Source organism: Elaeis guineensis, unplaced genomic scaffold (genome assembly GCF_000442705.2).
Source record: "Elaeis guineensis isolate ETL-2024a unplaced genomic scaffold, EG11 Super_Scaffold_1000045, whole genome shotgun sequence".
NCBI lineage: Eukaryota > Viridiplantae > Streptophyta > Magnoliopsida > Arecales > Arecaceae > Elaeis > Elaeis guineensis.
Genome location: NW_027332425.1, coordinates 5,155,935 through 5,176,642, shown reverse-complemented (window position 1 = coordinate 5,176,642; position 20,708 = coordinate 5,155,935).

Sequence of the window (20,708 nt, the reverse complement as noted above, 5' to 3'; positions counted from 1 at the left end):
ATCTTACTTTCAAGGGCACACCATAACACTGCTCACTGACCAGCCGATCAAGGTGGTTCTGCATCGAGCGGATGCTCTGGAAGGATAGCAAAATGGGCAGTCGAGCTCACGAAATTCGACATCAACTATCAACCTCGGTTGGCGATTAAAGTCAGATATTAGCAGACTTCATAGTGGATGCACTATTTCGAAAGAGGCGACTGAAGGAGCTGACACTCAGGGCTCTCGAACTCTCCTAAAGAAAGAACAGATCTCCCTGATGATTTTTGGACCCTCTACGTGGATGGTTCTTCCAATATGTCAGGCGCAGGCGCGAGCCTAATCTTGGTCAATCCAGAAGAAATTATTGCGGAGTACGCACTGCACTTCGAATTTTCTGTAATAAATAACGGAGCAGAATATGAAGCTCTGATTGCAGGACTGAGGATCGCCAAAGAGTTAGAAGTAGATTGGCTCCAAGTCTATAGTGACTCTCAATTGCTGGTGGGATAAGTCAGTGGAAACTATGAAGCTCGGGAGGACAGTATGGCCAAGTATCTCGAAAAGATAAAAGAGATCATCCCTACCTTCGGTAGCTTTGACATCAAGCAGATTTCAAGAGCAGAAAATACCAGGACTGACCTTCTCTCCAAGTTGGCTATACTGGCTCTGGTTGAACTGCCCAAGGAAGTCTTCTTCGAAGTTCTGAAGTGCCCAAGTACAGAAGAACCGCCGCTTGTGATGGAGATCGGCCATGAACCCGACTGGATTGACCCACTGGTTGCATACCTTAAGGATGGGGTTCTTTCTCCTGATGCAAAAGAAGCTCGGAAGCTTAGGAATCAGGCCTCTCGATATATTCTTTATAAAGACAAGCTGTACAAGAGATCATACTCTTTGCCCCTCCTGAAATGTCTCCGACCTTCTGAAGCCGACTTTGCCTTGTGGGAGGTACACGAGGAAGTCTGCGAAAGTCATCTGGGGGCTAGATCTTTATCCCACAAACTACTCCGATAAGGCTATTACTGGCCTACCATGTACCACGACTCCATCGAATATGTCAGAAGGTATGATCAGTGTCAGAGATATGCAAATATCCAAAGGCAACCCACCTCCAAACTTACACCCTTGAGTGCCCCATGGCCATTTGCATAATGGGGGATGGATATCCTCGGACCTTTTCCCATGGCATCTGGGCTGTGGAAGTTTCTCCTGGTGGCAATTGACTACTTCACCAAGTGGGTCGAAGCTGAACCTTTGACAAAAATCACAGAAGCTAAGGTGCAGGACTTCATTTGGAAGTCAATTGTCTATAGGTTTGGCTTATCCAGAACTCTCATTACTGATAATGGACGATAATTTGCTAGCGCAAGGTTTGCTAAATTTTGTGAGGACTTAAACATCTCCCATAACTTCACGTCAGTAGCCCATCCCAAGCAAACGGTGAAGCCGAGGTTACTAACAGGACTCTGTTGCAAGGAATCAAGGCGAGACTTGAAAGAGCAAAGGGAACTTGGCAGATGAGCTTTATCATGTGTTGTGGGCATATCAAACTACCCAAAGACTACCCACAGGGGAGACCCCCTTTGCCTTAGCCTTCGGAATAGAAGCCATGATCCCGATCGAACTCAAACTTCCATCGGTGCGAGTTATGGCATTCGACGAGTAGCGTAACTCATAGGATCTCAAGGCCAACCTCATCTTATTAGAAGAAAAGTAGAAGATAGCTCAAGTTCGGATGGTTGCCTATAACAGAAAGTAGCCTGCTACTACAACTCCCGGGTCAAGGGCAAAGCCTTCAGAGTGGGGGATTAGTACTTCGGCGAGCCGCTATCTCACAACCTCAGAATCAAGGGAAACTCGCTCCTAATTGGGAAGGCCCGTATGAAGTCAGGAGGTGGTTCGGCCTGGAACATACTATCTAAAAGAGCTCAGAGGAGCAGACCTTCCACAACCATGAAATTTGAAAAGTCTACGAATGTATTATCGATAACTTTGCCTTAAATAAAAGTTTCTTTCATATTCGCATATCTTTTCTTTCGGTATGAGCTTATAATGACAGGGAGTAGCTCCTTCAGATAATCGAAATTAAGCATGTCAGGACAAGAGAAAAACCTCATCCTGACACGAACGAAGGCCCGATTATTTAGAGATCGAATGGGGGGAGAGGCCTTTGCAACGGCCCTTATGCACCCCACAGCCATGTTAGGAACAGGAGGAGAACCTCATCCTAACATAAGCAAAGTTGAAAGCTCAATTATTTAGAGATCGGATGGGGGGAGAGGCCCTTGCAACGGCCCTTATGTGCCCCCACAGCCATGTTAGGAATAGGAGGAGAACCTCATCCTAACATGAGCAAAGTCGAAGGCCCGATTATTTAGAGACTGGATGGGTGAAGAGGCCCTTGCAACGGCCCTTATGCACCCCCACAGCCATGTTAGGAACAGAAAGAGAACCTCATCCTAGCATGAGCAAAGTCGAAGGTCCGATTATTTAGAGATCGGATGGGGGGAGAGGCCCTTGCAACGGCCCTTATGCACCCCCACAGCCATGTTAGGAACAGGAGGAGAACCTCATCCTAACATGAGCAAGGTCGAAGGCCTGATTATTTAGAGACCGAATGGGGGGAGAAGCCCTTGCAATGGCTCTTACGTGCCCCCACAGCCCTGTTAGGAACAGGAAAAAATCTCATCCTAACATGAGCTGAAATTGACTGTGTCGGGAACAGGAAGAGAACCTCATCCTGACACAAATGAAGACCTGATCGTTCAAGACCGGATGAGGAGGAAAGCCTCCTCAATGGCTCCTCTACACCCATACAACCCCATTAAGAGCAGAGGGAAAACCCTCACTCGAACATAAAAAAAAAGGGAGAGAGAAAAAAGAAAGCGATGAGCTACGTCAGTGATAAGAGAAAAACAAACTACATCAAAGATACAAGGAACCTCGTCTCAACGAGGAAGAAGACTCTTGTCAAAAATCCTCAGTCTCTAAGAGGAAACCAACACTGGCAGGAGAAAATCGACTTCCTCAAGGTAACAAGAAGTTCGGGCCCCCAAGCTCGAGCATCGGGAGGAAGCATCAAACTCGAATGGCCTCGAGAAGACCTTCGGTCATGAACAAAAAGGGCAAATCAACACGACGATGATCAGGAACCTTCAAACAACGTCGACATCGAATAAGATAAAAGATAAAAGAAGCTCAGTAAATAATAACTCAAAGCAAGAATAGACAAGGTAATGAAAAGATTTCTTTTCATTTCATTAGTAAAGTGTGCATTACAAAGCCTTTAAAGGCCAAAAAAGAAAAATGATAAGAAAAGAAAAGAATACATGGAAGAACAAAAGGTAAAAAAAGCTCTAAGGAAGCTCGGCTTCTTCCGACTTCGAACTCTCGGTTCCAATCGTTGTCAGGGATTGCTTTAAGTTTTTGACTTCTTCTTCCAGTTCCTTCTTTCATAAAAGCATCTCCTGGTACATTTGGTGGAACCATCGGCTTTCACCCTCCGACTCTCGAAGCCTCTTCCGCAGAACCTCGGACTCCGCCTTGACGTCCCTAACCGTCTGCTGCTCATAGGCTAGCTGAATCTTTAGCCACTGTAGTTCGGCCTTCTCCTGCCCAAGGGCCATGGACAGTCTTTCCATGGTCCCCTCAAGGAGCGGAGCTCGTCGGAGCCTTATGCAGAGATGCCTGAACTTTCTCAAACAACTACCTTTGAAGGCGGGCAACCTCATCGATCGCCATCTTGAGCTTCCTTCGGTAGTCGTCTACTTGCCTGCATCAGCTGACTCGGTAGGTGTTGTAGTTCGCCTCGACATCCTGCGGTTGCTTCTGAAGGTCGGAGAATTTCTTTGACTAGTTTCGATCGTGGTCGGCTTGAGTTGTGAGCCAAGACGAGCTCTCTTCCAACTGGCCGATCTTCTCCCATACAGTCACCAACTCGACTTCAAGGGAGCTGATCTTGGAAGCCTGAGTCCAAGATCAGTCGCTGACACGTTTTCGAAGCTCCTCAAGCTCCTTCACGAGTCAGCCTTCCTCTGGATGTAGTCCATGAAGCCCTTTTTGTGGAGGTCCCGAAAGCGAGTAGCCTCCGCAGTGACTTCCAAATGGCTCTTCCTCAGCTGGTGAAGTTCATTATCCAGCTTCTTTGATTTCTTCGTCAGGTGACGAACTTCTCTTCTGAGGTCTCGGATCATCGACTTCAGAGGAATCCCCTGTGGTAGGGGAAGAGCTTTGACAGGACACTGTCGTTGGAAGACAAGAGCGCCACATCACAAATCAGTGCAAGAAAATAAAAGAGAATAAAAAGAATGTAGAGTAAGACAAAGGAGCTCTCTGTAAAGAAGAATCTGATTTTATTGATTAAATAGTTCTTACGTACAAGAGAACGAGAAAAAGTTACAGCAAAAAAAAAAAATACCGACAGTGTTGAGAGGGCTTAGGACGACGTTAAACAAGAGTTGTACCTTCAGAAGGTTGGAGAGAAGAGCTGGATAAGCCTCAAGTTTATTGGAGGCTTCAAGGTCATCCTGTCCCAGGCTAGAAGTCCGACGGACGGAATCCCTCAGGGAGCCCCAGGGGGGCAATCCCAGCTCCAAGGTCGGGCATCGGACGTAGAAGTATCTCTCCTTCCAGTTATGGATAGAAGAGAGGGTGCCTTTCAGCAACTCCTTTCTACCGAATTGGGGGGAGAAGTACCACCAGTCTTTTATCGAGGGATGATGCTTGAAGGTATAGAAATCCTTAAACAAAGAAAGGGTTGGTCGAACTTCAGCTAAACTACAGAGGTAAAGAAATCCTATCAGAAATCTAAAGGAGTTCGGCACTACAGAAACTAAAAAAATATTTAAGAACCAAAAAAGAGCAATAACAAAAGGTGGAAGTGAAAGTCGAAGCCCGACATGGAAAGCTTCTTGGTATAAACAGAAGCAGCCGGAGGGAGGGGTGCTAGCCCGGCCAGTCGGCCCAAGAAGCTCCAGCTCGTACTCCGAAGGAACTCTGTACTGAATCCTAATTAGTGAGAGTTCCTTCGGAGTCAGAGAGCTGGGGATGGTGTCTGGTACAAAGATCGAATGAGGTTCATCTACAAAACTAAGATTTTGGAGGGTTGGAACGGACGAACTCCTAGAACTGTTAGAGGAGGAAGTGTTGGAGGACATTTTGAATCAAGTGAAAACCCTAAAAATCTCAGAAAAATTGAAAAAAAAAGAAATGAGATGCTCATGGAAAATCAAATAGGCAAAATGTAAAGGAGGAAAAATGGAAGAAGAACAGCAAGAAAAAAAAAGGGAGGAGTTCTGGAAATAACCTAGGCTGGTCCGAAGGATGCAGAGATATAGAGATAGGGACGACTCGAAGAACGCCTAAGGTCGAGAAAGATGCTGGGGAAGAACGAAACTCTCAGGAAGGAGGGACCGAAGAAACTCTCAGGCAAAGTGAGACCCCTGAAGGAGGGAGGCGGGCTTAAATAGGCGACAAGGTCCGACGCAATAATGATCGCAGATCTCCTCTGACCGATCTACAACCGCCACGTGTCCCACTCATCATGGCAGGCGGCTGAAGGTAGCTGACAACTGACAGAATCATTATTGCACCGTACCTAGAGCAACTCTCCAGCAAAAATTCTAAAAAAATCTTTTCGGATCACCTCGATTTGAAAAGGCTCTAGCACCAGCATGCCAAACGCCAAAATATCTGAAAACAATCGAGTACAAAAATTGAGGGAGGCAACTTCGGCTGTGAAAATTTCTCTGTACTTCATTCGAAATCTGAACTCAGAAGTAGGGAGACTGGTGTTGGGTGTAAAATAATCCCAGTCGAAGTTCGTAAAAGACCGACCCTTCCAGGGCTCTTTCGGCTTCCAACCTTGTGTGGCGTCTTTCTGAACTCTCCCGACCATCTGAGCTTCCATAATACCATCCGGACTTCTCTAATAATGAGCTCCTCCGTTCATCTACTAGACTGCTCCAAACGCTCTCTGAGCTTCACTATCACCCAATTTTCTATAGTGATTGACTATTCTCCGAATCTCTTCCAGACTTCTTCCAGCCACGATCGACTCTACTCCGAACTTCTATTGCAAGCGGACTTCATCCGAGCTCTTACAAGAGCTGGACTCCATCCGAACTTCTATAGTGGATGGATCCTAGACGAACTTCTACAACGGACGGGCTCCACCAGTCGGATTTCTATTCCGAACTTCTTTCGAACTTCGTCAATGACCAAGCTTCTCCAGTAGTGGGACTTCTACAATAAGAAGTCTCCATCCTAGCTTCCACGGCAGCCGGTCTTCGTCCAAGCTTCTATAATAAGAAGTCTCCATCCGAGCTTCCACGACAACTGGTTCGTCCAAGCTTCTACAATAAGAAGTCTCCATCTGAGCTTCCATGACAACTGATCTTCGTTCGAGCTTCTACAATAAGCAGACTTCTTCCAGACTCCTACAAGAGCCGGACCTCATCCGAACTTCTACAACAGAATTGAATCTCGGACTCCTCCAACATTCGACCTTCCACAGTGTCCCCAAGACTCCTCCAGTGGATGAACCTCCATAGTGCCATGCAAACTCCACTGTCGGTCGACCCTCTGTCGGATTCCTCATGAAACCAGACCTCTCCGACGAACGGTCCTCAGACGAACTTCTACATCAGGCAAATTTTAGATGGACTTCTCCAACAGAAAGTCCTCATCCGAGCTTCTACAGCAGATGACTTTTGCCTGCAGCATCAGCACCCAAGGCACCCAACAACAATGGACTCGTCAGTAACCTCAGAAACATCCGAGCCACTCTTAGATTGCTGAGATAGAGAGCCAGTCTGCTCCATCCAGACATCCCAGCTGAGCTTCAGCCGTCTGGCCCAAACTCTCTGGCAAGTCACGACAACGGACATCACTCCACTCTCTGTAATAAACTCCACGTGGCCCTGAACGGCCCCCTGACGCCACTACTCTCCATAACAAACTCCGCGTGGCCCCGAACGGCCCACTACTAGGCAGTTACAGACGTCGCTATCAATCAGTTATGCTCTCCATCTATAAAAAGGCTCCTAGATATGTTCTTCTCTAAGCTCAAAACTCTATCTCAAAACTCTGCTAAAATCTCATTCGAGTGCTCCATTTCTGTTGAGGCAGAGTACTGACTTGAGCATCAGAGGATCTTGCCGGAGCACCCCCAACTCCGGTTTAGACTTCCCTTGCAGGTCCCGACGGTGGATGCGATCCCGTCGACTCCAGCTTCTTCGGCATCGATAAAATCCTGCACCAACAGTACTGCCATATCTTTCCTTCACCTATATGTTCTAATCGATGATACAAAACTATAGACACCCCCGATCCATCAATTGGATAGTTAGATTGAATTTTAGCCCTTAGATCTCTTCCTCCAACTCAAGCCTAAATATGTGAAGCTTCTAAATATTTTTTTAAAATAAGTAAAAGAGTTTACTAATAGAATTACTTGATGTGATGGCTAGGACAATGAGCCTAGCTTGTCGCGCAGCTATGGATCTCGAAGAATCTCCAAATTGTATCATGGACGGCATCCTAGAAGCTTTGAGGTTGCCAGCTTAGAAACCTCTACACGATGTCCTCCATGTGCGCATCGCTTCAAGTCTAGGACGTCGAGGCCTATAAGGATGCTGAAGAATATCGTGCCACTCGAGGGTCGAAGTTGTGGCTGAATCCTATGATTCAGCTCCTACTCACCCCTCCAGTGAACTTGAGCCATCCCTCAAGGTCAAGGAGGGACTGAGTGGATAGGTCATCATCATGCCGTACAATGACATACTCCACATAATCTGTCTATACAGTTTAGAAATATATTAGTTCTAATATACATATCAGATCTTGTAACAACTTAATAAATATAATTTGAAATTTTTACCATGATCTATTGTGACCTAGAATCTAAATAATCATCAGTCCTCCTAGATCGGTGTGTAGCCTCCCACAACTATAGCTAACCTGATGGATGATCTAGATACCGTGTCTATAATAAGTAAATAATTAAATTAAATTAATTAAAGCATACATATAAAAATTTTTATAGCTTTAGTGAAGAGTTTTGGTATAGATTTTTTACCAGTCTATCCCACAACATATATGCCAATGAAGCTGCCCATGTGCCTGATCGGATCCTTTTGGATGTTTCAATTTTGTCAGATCCTCTACCATCTATTGGCAAACTTCTCACTGCTCCACTAATCGCAGAGGGCCTCCCATACATCTATCCACATCCAGTGATCCCTACAGGACTTTTAGTCTGATGGTGACTGGGGATCGGAATGCTTGATGGAGGACTGCCATAGATTGTGTAGCCCATCTCGAAACCTACGTGTGACCACCTGTTTGAAGATTGGATGGCCAGCCTTCTCATCCTGAGGAGATAAGAATAGGTAGTACCTCTGAAAGAAAAGTGCCCTATAAGCCAATCACAAATGTATTGCAATGGAACTTTCTTTACAATTTTTCAACTCATGAAATGATATTAATTATTATTTAAGGTATTGATTCATCATATTAGCTGCATCTTATTATGTCTAAAATTATGACGAACCCCAAAAGTTAGGATAATAATTTTAGGAGATATGAATTGGTCATGCTAGTGAGATCTAAAATCTTAAAATTTTAATATTAAATATTCCTGATCGTAGGAGCATTGAGTCGGAGATCAATGTTCTAGATAGACTGGTACATCCTATGTATACTCAATAGAGAGGGTGGCAGATCTTACTAGCCACTTGTGTGAGATACTAATACAAGAATGTGGGTGCTCATTTGAGAAATGAGTCCACTGAATTGACTCGATGAAAGAGAATATTTTATAGAAGTCTTATTTGCATGTCAAAGATGGTTCTCTAAGTGAGAGTTGTGCAAGTGATCGTTAGACCTGAGACCACCATGAAATCTTATGCACATGAATCTATATTTTAGTTCATACCCAGGCATGACATTAAGACATGTACAGGGTGTTCTGGATATGGTGGAGTGTGTATGGAGGTTGTGAGTAGGTCAACATAGAATCAATCACTCCTAATAAGAGGAGATCGCATCCTATGTATTCTTAATCCTAGATGATTTGAGAAAAGTCTTTTGGCCAAAAGCAAGGAGGAGAATAGAAAGAGTTTCTAAGCTTCTTCATTGAAGTCATCATTGGTTAATTGAGAATCGACATGAATATGTGTTTCAGTTTGATATGATTTCATACTCATGAACATATTCAGGGTGCAAGGATGATCGAAGGATTGAATTGCACGGTAATTTGCCACTGAAGGATATATTTAGTATTTCCATCAAATTTTACATCATCTGAGTTGTTATGATATGCTGCTAGATGTCAATCTTGACTTGTACATTTTTGACCGAATTAAAGAGTTTAATTCGATTGCCAACTAGAAATGATTCTAATTATTGAGCTCGGGTTAGCTCGATTGGACCTAAATTAATTAGATTGAAATCTAATCAAATTTTATCAACTTATACCCAGACCTATTACCGACTGAATGTAGAATCCAATGGGTCACACACATATAGAAATTGGCCAAAGACCCTTTTGAAAAAGGTTGATTGAAATTTTGGATTCAATCAGGGTTCCGGTAAGCATGCTAGCACGTGCGGAAACCCTTGCTCCTTTAAAGACCAATTTGGTCCCATCCCTTGCTAATTAGCTAGCCCAATTTGGTAGACATTTGGATCAGGTCATATCACCTGGAAGCAATCCAAATTGGGGTACCACATCCCATGTTAACACCAATTATGAAGAGTCCAAGTTGTGGTGGACTCTTGGTGCAAAACAGGTTCTACGTACAAGTGTTGGCGTGGGTAGAAGAAAAAATATTACTTTTTTATAGGATTAAAATATGTGTGATAGCTTACATCACCCTCCATCCTCTTGTACACATATCAAAGTATGAGATATATTTTTTCTAGAATTTTTGGGGAAGAGAAAAAATTGAAAAAAGAAGGATGTCTCGCATGTGCGCGCAAAAGCATCGCATCTCTCCGTGATTTGGAGAGTCCTCCCTATCATATGCTTTCATATTGGAACTATTTTTGGTGATAATGTTTTACATTTGATAAGATATTTTTGATAGTTTTTCTTGAATTTTTATAGACTTATCTGGATGCCAAATAGATGCCATAAGTTGGTCCTAATGCCTGCACATGCGGTGATCAGCACTCACGTGAAGAGGTGCGAGGATAGCATCTTTTTGTGAGAATTTTATTACTATTTTTAATTTTCTAGAATATAGATTAAATCCTCAATCCACATGAATTTTTGAGGATTTTTTTGATTTGAGAAGGGACATGAAAACATCCCTTATTTGGTTGCACATGTGCAGACCAGGGTGCTGATCGACGTATCATGAATAAGAGTCCTTCTACTTGAAGGAACTCTTATCTCTGATAATCAGATCAGATATGCCTTTTGGATAAGGCATGTCCCTCTCTTTTGGCATCCCTCTGGTGGCTATAAATAGGCTGGGGTGCTGGGTATCCGATGAATCTAAGAGGGGTTTCCAATTTCTCTCCTGTTGCTCTCCTTTCTTTCTTACAACCTATCTTAGTTTTAGGACAAGGCTTTGGGATTTAAGACAAAGCCTTATCTAATCCTAACAAGGGTTGTAAGGGTCCTAAAGAAGGAGAATCAGAAGTTCAAAGGAGATTCTAAGAGGGTGAGGTCAGGTTCTTAAAGAAACTTGATCAGTACGAGGCTAGTCGAGTTCTAGGGGTTAGAACTCTTGAAGCAAGATGAAGAAGGAGCACTGTCTTTGGTTCAATTTTCGTGTGGATCACCATTAGAGGGCAGACACTTGGATGCCTTATAAAAATTAGAATTAGTGCTATAGGTATTCTTCTTATCCTAATTTATATTTTTTATACTTTGATTATTATAGTCAAGAGTTTCTGGGCATTAGGGCTTCCGGTGCATTGGATGTTTTGAATGAAAATTTTAAACACCTAACCCTTCTGCTGTGCCACCAAAATCCAACAGTGATATCAGAGCCTATCTTGATTTATGTAATCAAAGATTAAATTATTATCTTGATTGTGATCAAGCATGAGTTTTTGGTTTGGTTCAAGTCGGGTCAAGGGTTGAACCTGATAGAACATTCAAACCCTAGCATGTCTTAGAGATATGTTTTAAATATAAAATGCATGATGTATGTGTAAATTTTTTTTAATAGCTTAGTACTTTAATTGGAGTTCATCACCAGGCTGTCCGATCATAAGAGCAAGTAGGGTTCAGAGACCCTCTCTTCCTATTCAATAGGGTACTCTTATGGCATGTAGGGGTGCCACTGTGATTTTCAAGAAAAAGAACCATGAAAAAAGAGTTTTATATTCATGCATATTATTAGAACTTTATGCATATATGATATGCTTGAGATGTTTAGTTATAATCATATTGTATGATTCTGCTTCTATATCTTAGAGATATGATAAGATGCCATAATTAGTTGTTATGATTATTAAGATACAACTATTATAGTGTATCATTGTGACTGATTGAATTAGGATGTGTTTGAGATCATTAAAGCCTTCATAAAAATCATATTAAGTCGTAGTATTGTGAATCAGAAGCTGACCTATTTTTTTGAATTGATTAATCAATTGGTGTCTAAGGAATGTTTCAAGTGCGGTGGTTATTTAATTGGTTCCATTGCTGATCTGGCCAATTTTATTGGTGTTTAAGAAAAGCAATGGGGAGACCCCCACCAATCTTAACACTTTTCTGACTAATTGGATTAGTTTGAATCTTGAATGAAGGTAGCTTAGTATTTTAAACACTACTAAGGGCCTTCCTTCATGCTAGGTTAATGTTACATCATGAACTATGGCTAGTTTGTTGTGTTACCATAAGGCTTGTCATAAGGATTGATATAACATAATTCTGGTGCATAAAAGATGCTTACGATAATTTTGGATATATTGCTTTGTTGTGCTAATACAAGGGCAGTTATATTCGATTTTGACTGTATTGAAATGAAGGATCCTACTTAACTAAAATATTATAGCTTGTTGTATTAACACAAGACTAATAATATTTTAGAGGTCAAGATAAAATATTGAGAATTATATGAGATGTAATTGGAAAGAGTTTCCTACCTATGAACTCATAAGGGTTTGTTGTGTTAACACAAGATTGTTATGAGGAATTAGGATCTCAATTCCACTAAGATAAATATAAAATATATCTCGTTTACCATAGGAGAGGGCTATGGTATTTGATAAAATAGTGAGAGACATAACTAATTTTAAAAGTCCTCATCTAGTTATGCATGTCAAAAATGAGTGGTCTACTTATACTATTATTTTATGTAGATTTAAGTCTATATTATGGCTTCTTTATTTTCACCCCATGATACCATAAATAAAACTATGTTGACCGATACAACTATATGGATTGGTTGAGGAACTTGAAAATTAGGTTTATATCAAAAAAAAACTTCGATATTCTGGATATTTCTGACCCTAGATTGGTCAGTAATAATGAGAAGGTAATGATGTCTGTATGGATATTATTTATGAAAAATTTAGACATTGGGAGTATAATTGCAAGAATTATCTTGCAAGATTGAAGCAGGGTGCAAGTGTAACACCAAAAGATATGTATATGATACAGACCTATTTTTCATTGAGTGATTCAGACTCTGATATTTGGGTATTGGATACCATCTGTAGATCGCATATTTGTAATTCATTACATTGACTATAAAATATCAAAGGTCTGAAAAGAGGTGACCTCGAGCTTTATAGCGCAAGTAGAAAGTCTATTAGCGCAAAAACTATGGGAACCTATATGCTTGATTTTCCTTCAAATAAAATTTTAGAATTAAAAAACTATTATTACATACCAAAGGTCATTAGAAATATTATTTCTATACCTTTATTGTTAAAACAAGGTTATGAAATAAAGCTAATGGAAAATGGATGCTCCATTTTTTTTAATAAATTTTATGGCAGTGGTTATATTGATAACAATCTTTTAATTCTTGCACTCAATAAAAATATTTTTCATATTAAAAAAAATATGAAAAGAAAGAGAGAAAATGTTAATATCACATATCTCTGGCATTGTCGTCTTGGTCATATTAGTGAGTCAAGGATAAATAAGTTATACAAAGAAGAATTCTTTGATCCAAATGATTATGAATCATTGAGAACTTATAAATCTTGTTTCATGGGTAAGATGATCAAGACTCTATTTTTTTAATATGGAGAGAGGACAAGTGAGTTGTTTGCTCTAGTACATATAGATGTATATAGACCGATAACAACTCAGGCCAGAAAAAAATACTCCCATCTTTACAGATGATTTATTAAGGTTCGGATATGTATATCTTATGAAACATAAATTCGAAGCCTTTAATAAGTTCAAGGAGTACCAAGGTATGGTCGAAAAATAAATTGAAAAAAGTATCAAGCTTCTTTGATCTGATCGAGGAGGAGAATACTTATCCATTGAATTTCTTGATCATCTTAAAAGTAAAGGTATTCTCTCTGAATGGACCCCTCCTAATACACCTCAATTAAATGGTGTAGTAGAAAAGAGAAATCATACTGTGATGGATATGATACAGTCCATGATATACTTCATTGATCTCCTAATATCTTTCTAGGGATAATGTCCTAGAGACTGCCACATATATATTAAACAAAATACCTTCAAAGTTTGTTACAAGCACTCTATATGAGATATGGAATGGAAGGAAGCCTAATCTTAAACATCTTAAAACTTTGGGCTGTTCTACTTATGTCAAACATATTTTTGGACATAAGCTTAGTGCTAGATCAGATAAGTGTAGGTTTGTAGAGTATCTTAAAAAAATTAATGGATATTATTTCTACCACCCTACTGAACAAAAAGTGTTTGTTAGTAGGCATGCTACTTTCTTGAAACATGAATTTATCCAAGAAGGAGGCAGTGGGAGGAATATTGAACTTATAAAAGTTCATGATCTACAATTCGATCTAGAAATACCAGTGGTTGGACCACAAAAGATCCTCAATCAAAAGTACCCAAGGATGAGGTACATCCACAATACACATCTGCTCTCTGAAGGTCAGATAGAGTGTATCAAGCATTTTTTAGATATAATTTTGTCATTGAGAATGATAATTTGATCAACATCATTTAGAATGTTGATCTACTGACCTATTCGGAAGCTATCATGAGTAGAAACTCAAATAGATGACTGAAAGCTATGAAATCTGAGATAGACTCGATGAATACCAATCAAGTGTAAACCTTAGTTGATGCACCTGAGGGTGTGACCCCAATATAGGGTGCAAGTGGATCTTCAAAAGGAAGATCAGAGTAGATGGCGAAGAAGAAACCTACAAAGCTAGGTTAGTGGCAAAGGATTTCAGTCAAAGGCAAGGAATTGACTATGATGAAACCTTCTCACCAGTGGCTATACTCAAGTCTGTCCAGATTTTGCTTACTATAGTAGCATACTACGATTATGAAATCTGACAGATGGATGTCAAGATCATTTTTCAATAGTAATCTAAAGGAAGAGGTCTATATGACTCAGCCAGAGAGATTTGTCTCATGTGGGAGAGCAAATCAAGTATGTAGGCTAATGAGATCCATCTATGGATCGAAGCAGGTTTTGAGAAGCTGGAACATCCGATTTGCTATGACAGTCAAAGAGTTTGGCTTTATCAAAAATACAGATGAACCATATGTATATAAGAAGACAAGTGGGAGTGTTATTGTCTTCTTGATTTTATATGTCGGTGACATACTGCTCATTGGGAATGATATCTCAATGATGCAATTAGTCAAAATTTAGCTATCAAATAAGTTTTTCATAAAAAACTAGAGTGAAGCATCCTATATACTGGGTATAAAGATCTATAGAGATAGATCTAAAAGGATGTTAGGCTTATCCCAGTCACGGTATATAGACCTCATATTAAAGAGATTTAATATGGAGGCAAGTAAGAAGTTATCTGCCTGTAAGTCATGGTATACATCTCTCTAAGAGAATGTGTCCTAAGACACCAGAAGAGAGGAAAAGGATGAATGAAATCTCTTATGCTTCAGCTATGGGATCAATTATATATGCCATGCTATGTACCAAGCCTGATGTAGCTTATGCTTTGGGCATAGCTAGTAGATTTCAGGCTGATCCAAAGAAGGATCATTGGAAAGCAGATGATAGCAAGTCAATATCAGGGTATATGTTTATCCTAAATAATGGGGTTGTGAGTTGGAAGAGTTTCAAGCAGTAGATAGTAGCTGACTCACTACTGAGCCAGAGTATGTTGCTGCTAGTGAAGCCATAAGCTATCTGGATGACGAAACTCATCATGGTTTTAAGAGTCATTCGTAAGATTGAAAGACTGGTGTCACGCTAAAGTAATAACACTGGAGCCATTATTCAAGATAAAGAACATAGGTCTCATTATAGATCCATGCACATCCTCAGATGTTTCCATCTTGTTAGAGACAAGATGTTATCCTTAAACGAGTAGACAGAAAGAACAATACAGCAGACCCAATCACTAAGGCCATACCACAGCAGCTATATGATTATCATCATGATTATATGAGATACAAAGGTGATTAGCTTTAGTGCAAGTGAAAGATTGAAAGAAAAATGCCCTATAAGTCAATCGCAAGTGTGTTGCAATGGGACTTTCTTTACAATTTTCTAACTCATGAAATGATATTTATTATTATTTGAGGTATTGATTCATCATATTAGCTACATCTTATTATGTCTAAGATTATGATGAACCCTAAAGATTAGGATAATGATTTTAGAAGACATGAATTGATCATGCTAGTGAGACCTAAAATTCTAAAATCCTAATATTAAATATTCTTGATCGTAGGAGCATTGAGTCGGGGATCAATATTCCGGATAGGCTTGTACATCCTATGTATGCTCAATGGAGAGGGTGGCAAATCTCACAGCCACTTGTGTGAGACACTAATACAAGGATGTGGGTGATTATTTGAAAAATGAGTCCACTGAATTGACTCGATGTAAGAGAATATCTTATAGAAGCCTTATTTGCATATCAAAGATGGTTCCTTAGACCTGAGACCACCATGAAATCTTATGCATATGAATCCATATTTTGATTCATACCCAGGCATGGTATTAAGACATGTACGGGATGTTCTGGATATGATGGAGTATGTATGGAGGTTGTGAGTAGATCAACATAGAATCAATCACTCCTAATAAGAGGAGATCGCATCCTGTGTATTCTCAATCCTAGATGACTCGAGAAAAATCTTTTGACCAAAAGCAGGAAGGAGATTAGAAAGAGTTTCTAAGCTTCTTCATTGGAGTCATCATTGGTTAATTGAGAATCGATATGAATATGTGTTTGAGTTTGACATGATTCCATACTCATGAACATATTCAGGGTGCAAGGATGATCGAAGGATTGAATTGTACGGTAATTTGCCACTGAAAGGTAGATTTGATATTTTTACTAAATTTCATATCTTCTGGGTTATTATGATACGTTACTAGATGTCAATCTTGACTTGTAGATTTTTGACCGAATTAAAGAGTTTAATTCGATTGCCAATTAGAAATGATTCTAATTATTGAGCTCGGATTAGCTCGATTGGACCTAAATCAATTAGATTAAAATCTAATCAAATTTAGTCAACTTATGCCCGGACCTACTTCCAACTGGATACAAAAACCAATGGGTCACACACATATAGAAATTGGCCAAGGACCCTTTTGAAAAAGATTGATTGAAATTTTGGATTCAATCAGGGTTTCGATAAGCATGCTAGCACGTGTGGAAACCCTTGCTCCTTTGGAGATCAATTTGATCCCATCCCTTGCTAATTAGCTAGCCCAATTTGGTAGACATTTGGGTCAGGTCATATCACCTGGAAGTAATTCAAATTGGGGTACCACATCCTATGTTAACACCAATTATGAAGAGTCCAAGTTGTGGTGGACTCTTGGTGCAAAATAGGTTCTGCGTACAAGTGTTTGCGTGGATAGAAGAAAAAATATTATTTTTTTATAGGATTAAAATATATGTGATAGCTCACATCACCATCCATCCTCTGGTACATATCTCAAAGTATAAGATATATTTTTTCTAAAATTTTTGGAGAAGAGAAAAAATTAGAAAAAGAAGGATGTCTCGCACGTGCGCGCAGAAGCGTTGCATCTCTCCATGATTTGGAGAGTCCTTCTCCCTATCAAATACTTTCAGATTGGAACAATTTTTGATGCTAATGTTTTATATTTGATAATATATTTTTAATAGTTTTTCTGGAATTTTTCCAGACTTATCTGGATGCCAAATAGATGCCATAAGTCGGTCCTAATGCTTGCACACATGGTGATCAGTACTTGCATGAATAGGTGCAAGGATATCATCCTTTCGTGAGAATTTTATCCTCATTTTAATTTTTTAAAATATAGATTGAATCTCCAATTCACATGGATTTTTGAGGATTTTTTTGATTTGTGAAGGGATGTGAAAACATCCCTTCTTTGGTTGCACGTGCGCAGACCGGGGTGCTGATCGACGTATCATGGATAAGAGTCCTTCTGCTTGAAGGAACTCTTATCTCTGATAATCAGATCAGATATGCCTTTTGGATAAGGCATGTCCCTCTCTTTTGGCATCTCTCTAGTGGCTATAAATAGGCCGGGGCACTGGATATCCGATGAATCTAAGGGGGGTTTCCAATTTCTCTCATGTTGCTCTCCTTTCTTTCTTACAACCTATCTTAGTTTTAGGACAAGGCTTTAGGATTTAAGACAAAGCCTTATCTGATCCTAACAAAAGTTGTAAGGGTCCTAAAGAAGGAAAATCAGAAGTTTAGAGGAGGTTCTAAGAGGGTGAGGTCAGATTCTTGAAAAAACTTGATCGGTACGAGGCTAGTCGAGTTCTAGAGACTAGAACTCTTGAAGCAAGATAAAGAAGGAGCACTGTCTTTGCTTCAATTTCTGTGTAGATCACCATTAGAGGGTGGACACTTGGATGCCTTATGAAAATTAAAATTAGTGCTACAGGTATTCTTCTTATCCTAATTTATATTTATTATGCTTTGATTATTGTAGTCAAGAGTTTCTGGGCATTAGGGCTTCCGGTGCATTGGGTGTTTTGAATAAAAATTTTAAACACCTAACCCTTCCGCTGTGCCACCAAAACCCAACAACCTCTGCAAGTAGAAGCAAGTGTGTATTAATAAATAAATTACAAACCTACTATGAATTATTAAATTAAACATATTTGACTTACCAGGAACATCTCCCAGGCTGCATCATGAGCCCTCGATGGTCAACTGGAGAACTTGTTCACTGGCCCGAACATCAATCATCAGATCATCCCAGTAATCACATGAGGTATGGAGCTCTGTGTAAGTATACTGTAAAATTGATTTTAAACAATAAATATTAGAATCTACAATGGTTAAATTTTAAACATATTCAATAAAGATATAATACTTATGACCAACTCTGAATATGGATGAGCTCTCTATCCTCTGATCGAGTCGGAGGTGCTATGAGCTGGGCGGGTCCTCTACCACACCTCTATATTTGGGAGTCGATCGCTGGTGTGTGTGACTGTGGGGTCACTGGTGACCCCTTATCCTCTGAAGCTAAGTACAAAACATCTAATATAAAGAATGTTATATTAGTTAGTAAAGGACAAAATATCATAAACGAGAACATCTAAAGTGTTAAAGTTTACCGTGGTGTGTGAGAGGTCCAGAATCCTACGAGCTTGCCGCATGATTACTCTCTCCTCGAAAACTCTATCCTCCATTGGTACAGCTTCAGCTTTTGGAAGACATAATGTATAATCTCTAAAAATAAAAATAAATAGATTCATCAAATTAATTATACAATTATGGATGGTAATGCAAGATTTAAAATGATTCAAAGATTATATGCTAGAAAATATGTCCTAAAGCCAATCATTGGATGATTGTGCTCTTTATAATTTATATATAAATTATAAATTAATAAAAGTTATTTGACATTTGTTGGAAAATATATTCTAAAATTAATCATTTGATAATTGTACTAATTATAAATGTATATAAATTGATCAATAATAAAAGTTATTTGACTTTTTTTATCATAAAATTATATCTTCTAATGAACTCCTATATTGTGATGAAGTCCTTAGGACTACTTTGATCGATAAAAGAAGATTTATCGCGTAGTCCTTAAATTGATTCACCACCAAATGATACACTATTACTAGGACGATAGCGATATCAAGTGTAGGTCATTGTGTGCCATATGCGTTGGTTGTCCTCATAACCAAATAGTGTAGAGATACTGATATGACATATAGATGAGATGTAGGAGTACATCATCACTAAATGTGACCAACTATGGAGTACTCTACTGTCAAGGGTAGCTCGCGAAAGGTATGGGTATAAGTGTCCCTTCGACCTGAGATCACTACGGTAACTTACAAGCAACTCATTATACTTTGGTGCCAGATGAACTAAGTTTCGAATTCAATGATGAAAGATTTTTAGGTGTAGTCAAGTACTTGACAAGTCAGTACGTGAGTCAAGATAAGATTGATCCCTCCGAATTAGTAGGAGTTAATGTATCAATGTATTTCAATTTAGCAAAATCTGAGATCGGATAATCCATGTGATGGATTTGAAAAGATTGAAATACAATATGGATGACTTATCTAGAATTGACAGTTAAATTCTAGGTTATCCTCGAGCATTAGGATCAAAGAGATAAATTATACAGTAACCATACGCCAATAGATTCTTGAATGTCATTTTGCCTTCATTTGACCTATCCGAACGTCAGGTCACCATTGCTAGATGGTTACATCAATTGGTTCAAAAAATTATTCTTATATTATCAACTTAGGTTCAAACCTATGGGGTCACACTCAAAAGAAGTTTCTGACTAATCATATGGTTGATCAATGATTGAAAATTGTTCAAGGGCTTAATCGTCAATTCGATTGATGATTAACCTTATGCAAAAATTATAATAAATTTATTCACTAAGTATTAGTAAATTAATGAAAGATTAATTAATAATTAAATTACTAATTAACTCAATTTAATTGAGTAAAAAAAATTAAATAAAATCTAATTGAATTGGATTCAATTAGGTTTGACCCGATTAGGTTATGAGATGACCTAATCGCTACAGAAGAATTATTTTTGATTTGATCAAGACTTTGGTTCAATCAATTTTTAATTTGATTAAAATTTTATTAAAAATTTATGAATCTAATTAGATTAGATTTGATCTATTTTATTTGGACTAAACCAGATGTGATTTGGTTTGGATTCAAATAAGAAAATTAAGAGTCTATATTGGAATAGGACTCTTCTCCCCATGCACCTCCCACTTTGATGCCATGTATCTCTATGCACAAATAGTTTTTATGTGAAATTTTTTTACACTAAAGAGTCCTCTCCCATCTCTATCTCACATCTAAATCTAATTTAGTTTTGATAAAAGAAAGATTTTAAAATTAGATTTCAAAATATTTCTTATCAAGGAAAATTATTCTTATCCAAATCAACCTCTCCATGCAAACTTATTTTTTTCTCCTTATATATGCAATATTTTGAGGATATTTTTCATGGAAGATCAATTGGAGAACTAATTTATCATAAAAAAAATATGAGAAGAGGCATCCCATATTTTTTTGAGCATATTTTGAATGTGGAATTGTGAAGAGAGGTGATATCTTATAAGAGTCCATGATTTCTAGGACTCTTC